This window comes from Cucumis sativus, chromosome 4 (genome assembly GCF_000004075.3).
Source record: "Cucumis sativus cultivar 9930 chromosome 4, Cucumber_9930_V3, whole genome shotgun sequence".
Taxonomy (NCBI): Eukaryota; Viridiplantae; Streptophyta; class Magnoliopsida; order Cucurbitales; family Cucurbitaceae; genus Cucumis; species Cucumis sativus.
In genome coordinates this window covers 8235354-8240085 of record NC_026658.2, presented here as the reverse complement: position 1 = coordinate 8240085, position 4732 = coordinate 8235354, and the positions used below count along the sequence as shown (strand labels likewise).

At 35.3% G+C, this 4732-nt stretch overlaps 1 long non-coding RNA gene across 2 annotated transcripts; it reads left to right on the top strand.

Moving 5' to 3' along the window:
• The first annotated feature begins 2371 nt into the window (after positions 1-2371).
• LOC116403464 lies at positions 2372-3955 on the top strand. 2 transcript variants are annotated; one of them, XR_004216221.1, is made up of 3 exons: positions 2372-2741; positions 2846-2922; positions 3638-3955. It is a non-coding gene; the product is annotated as an uncharacterized LOC116403464 (long non-coding RNA). The 2 variants fall into 2 exon arrangements; XR_004216222.1 differs by having other exon boundaries at positions 2372-2746.
• Positions 3956-4732: the final 777 nt, after the last annotated feature.

Here is a 4732-nt window from a genome sequence, read left to right as displayed (position 1 = left end):
ACCTAAGATCGCATTAATTATAATAGGATTAGAATTATGTCTTATTTTCGTTTAATAAAACTAAGTAGAACAAATAGGACTTAAGGTTATAAGCAAAAACTTCATCGGTGAAGTTCTGTCTAAAGGGGTACTTAAGTTGGCAGTTTACGGAACACCTCCTACCTGAAAACTGACCCAGAATCGGTGTTGAATTAACCTTATTTCTATTAGCATAAGATGTCACTAGGTAAATTAAATGGTTTAATACACTTAGAAACATTAGAGTAAAGTTTTATTATAAGAGTTATAATAAGAATAGACTTACAGAGATTCATTTAGTCAGAATTTAGCTAAGTACAATAAACTCTAAAATAATAAAACATTTTAGTGGGAGAATTAAAATGGTATATAGGATATATCAAATCTTAGCTCTCACGTCCCTAAGAGTTCACATGTGAGATTCATACTCGGCTTCGTGTCGCCTTGAGAGCCGCCTCCCTTCGAAAAGTTTTTGTATGGGTCAATAACAAGGTGAATGAGGAAAATATTCATACTAAGTAAGAGAAGGACACGTGTCAACGTATCCTATGATCTCCTCCATTAGGTCGGGCCGTGAGATTTCTATGATCCGCGTGCGTATCGTCCTAGAGCGACCATTCCTTTAGAGGGCCTGATTATGGAAGCTGAAACAACGCAAACTTAAAAATGGATAGGGTTTCTTAGGTTAATCTTCAACAGTTGTCTTTCCTTTCAGTAGTCTATTGAAGCGTACCTCTAGGATCTAAAAATGGTAGTATCACACTTACGAGATGAATTAAGTTAGTTAATGAATTCTTGACCGAACAACGGTAGCTAAGAACTATAGGAATATGAGTTATTATAGTATTAGTTATTAGCTCAAATTGTCTCAATTCAGGAGAAGAGTAGCTAATCACCCTTCTGAGGCTATTGCTCTAAACTTCTGAAGTATCGTCGCAAAAGTTAAATCATTTTTTTATTAGGATTCTTTGATTGCTTGTTTTTGTTGAATTAATTGGATTATCTTGTGTAATGGGTTAAGACAAAGATAATTAATATAGTCAATTGTTTTACATTTCAGCATGTCTTCTTCAATTATTCAACTGCTTAAAAACGAAAAATTAACCGACGAGAATTATGCAACATGAAAGTCAAACCTAAATATGATTCTGGTAATCGATAAACTATGCTTCGTCTTAATAGAGGCATGTCCTCCTTCCCCCGCTCCAAATGCATCCCAGACTATCAAGGATGCCTATGACCGCTGGACAAAGGCCAATGACAAGGCCCACATCTATATATTGGCCAGTATGTCTGACGTACTAAGCAAGAAGTGACATATTGGCCAAGAAGCATGAGTCCATGGTCACTGCATGTTAGATTATGCACTCCCTTTAGGAGATGTTTGGCCAAACGTCCATTCAAATTTGACACGAGGCCATTAAGTACGTTTATAATGCCCGTATGAAAGAGGGCCAATCTGTTAGAGAACATGTTCTTGACTTGATGGTCCAATTCAATGTGGCAGAAATGAACGGGGTGATCGTTGACGAGCAGAGTCAAGTGTCCTTTATCTTGGAATCTCTTTCAAATAACTTCCCTCAATTTTGTAGCAATGCGGTAATGAACAAGATAGAGTACAACATGACTACCCTCCTAAATGAGTTACAGACTTTTCAGTCTCTTATGAAAAATAAGGGACAGAAAGAAGGAGAGGCAAATGTTGCCCATTCTAAAAGGTTTTAGAAGGGTTCATCCTTTGGAACCAAGTGATCTGCACCTTCATTCCTTAGGTCAAAGAAAATCCAGAAGAAGAAAGGAGGGAAAGGGAATGATCCTACTGCTACTGCTGCTAAGGAAAAAGGGAAGGCTAAGGTAGCCGACAAGTAAAAGTGCTACCACTGCAATGTGGATGGACACTAGAAGAGAAACTACCTCAAGTACCTTGCTGAGAGAAAGAAGGAAAAGGAAGGTAAATATGATTTACTTGTCTTGGAAACTTGTTTAGTGGAAAATGACCAAAAAATCTGAATACTTGATTAAGGAGCCACTAATCATGTTTGTTTTTCTTTACAGAAAACTAGTTCCTTCCAGTAGCTGGAAGAGGGTGAGATGATGCTCAAGGTTGAAACAGGAGATGTCATTTCAGCTCATGCAGTGGAAGATGCCAAGTTTTTATTTTTCAAAAAATAGAATCTTGTTTTTTAGAAAACTTGAACATGGTTTCTAAGATTAAGAGGAACTTTATTTCTATTTTGTTGCTTATTGAACAATTATATTCAGTTATATTTGTTTTTTTAAATGAAGAGTTCATTTCTAAGAATAGTGTACATATTTATTCAGCTAAAAAACAACTTGTATGTATTAAGACCTTAGATCGCGAACGGCAACCAATCTTCATCATGCTTCCACCTCAAGAATCCTTGGGTTTCTTCATTTGATTTGGGTTTCATTTATTTCTCATTTTCGTTTTGGAATCAATCTTTGAATTTTTGTGATGGGTTCTTGCATAAACTATTGTTGTGTTGTTTTACAAGGAGAGTAAGTGAGAGTTGAAAAGGATTAAGTGAATGGCAACAAAGATTATCATCTTCTTCGTGGAGCTAAAGCCACCCTCCCCACACTGACCACCAAACGTCACCGTTGCGCTCTCCGAAGTTGTTTGTATTAGTTCAGAGCCGCTTCGATCACTCTCTCTCACACACACGATCTTGTCTTCCGAAGTTGGATCTTGGAGTTTTTGAGTAATGTATTCTTATTTTTGTATATTTTGGTTGGGTTTCTTGAAACTTTTTTAATATATAGTTTAGGCTTGAGTTTAACAATATCCATTACATTTCATTGTTAGATTTGAAGTTTTGAAAGAGTTGAGTTGCTGTCCAGTCGATAAGAAGATCGGTTTTTGGCTCTTTTGACATAAAGTTGGTGAGAATCTTGGTTTTCTTGAATGTCATGGATATCCATTAAGTGTTTGGTGCAAAATTAAATTACTGGTGATTTTGGAATGTTATACTTTAGTTTAAAAAGGTTGTTATCGTGTTATCCAGTGGAGTTAAGGTGATTTTGACAAGTTCTCAGTAAGGTTTTTGACAAATATTTCAGTGAGTTTTCTTAGATTCCTTGAATACCCATTTGGTTTTGACATAAATTAATGTTACCCATAAGGTTTTGGATGAAATATTATAGATTTGGAGGATTTTGAAGAAATTTCCATCAAAGTTTGGTATCTTTTAGGTGCTGTTCCATAAGTTTTAATGCAAAATAAATAATTAATTTTATGTGTGATTTAGTTTTACATAAACATCACTGTACTCTTTCACTTTTATGTGTGATTAAGTCCTTTTTTTCAATTGGCAAGTTGATTGTAGTCGTGTTTTGTAAGATCCTTTGGTTTTTCTATCTTTTCACTCATCAATCGAAAGAATTTTGTTACAGAAAATGATTGTTTACTTGTGATTGCTAGGTAACATTATTGATTATTAATTGTCTTTATTTTTCACCTCACTCATCTGCTTTGACAATATGACACCATTTGTTGGTTCTAAATTATGATTTCTCAATGTTTCATTCCATTTATTTTGCTTTCTCAACCATTTGCTATTGAAAGAATAAGAAAGGAATCTATATGTATTTATTTCAGAAGGAAACTTCAGAAAGTGCTTGGAGTTATTCTTCAAAAGGATGCATTTGAAAGGATATTCGATTCTCTTTCTGAGGCGTTAGCGAATCGTTCCAAGTAACCATAATATTTTTAGACATTGCATATGATTTGGTTTTTTATAACATTTCCTAGTGATTAGTCTTTTTTGGTTACTATCTGATTTTAGTTTCTGAAAAAATAAACATTATCCATTTCTAAAGTCTATGGTTTGAAACTTGGAAAACCCCATTGCCGCATTCTGAAATTCCAGCTCACTTAAGAAATGTGGTGTTGCGAAGGGTACTATCTTAACTGCTTGGCGTCTGTTGAATAAGAAATTTTGAGACCAATTACAAGTTGCCACATCATTTATTAAGTTAATGATGAAAAGTACAAATAATTAAATTTGGGACTAATTAAAATTGACACATGCCCCAAATTAAAGAGTTAAAATAAATAAATTGGTCATTCTAATAATGCCACATGTTTTCATATTAATCGTTGGATTAAGTTAATCATTTTAGTTCAATTAAGCCAAAAAAAATAAGCTTAATTGAGCCCAAAGACTAAATATAACCTAAGTCCATATGGTTGAGCCCATGGGTCTGGTCCATGGACCAACCAAGTTCAAACCCATAAAGCCCACCAGTGAACTCTATAAATAGAGGAATTCTCCTCATTTGCAGGGGTTGGAAAATTTTGACTCTAGAAGATCCAGAGAGAATTCTTCCAAAAGCTAGAAGACTCCCTAACTTCTGAAGTTGACCATCCTCGAAGATTGAAGCTGTTTTGAAGATACAAACTTTCTTCCAAGACTCCAACTTCAAGAACATCACGTGCTCCGCTTCCTCAAATCAAGCGTAAGCATTCAACCAACTTGAAGAAAATCACGTGCTCCGCTTCTCCAAATCAAGCGTAGACGTTCAACAAACTTCAAGAACATCACGTGCTCCGCTTCTCCAAATCAAGCGTAGACGTTCAACAAACTTCAAGAACATCACGTGCTCCGCTTCCTCTAAATCAAGCGTAGACATACAGTTGAGAGTGAATCAGAGGATCAAATTCTAGAGATTGAACCGCATCGCATCAAATCAA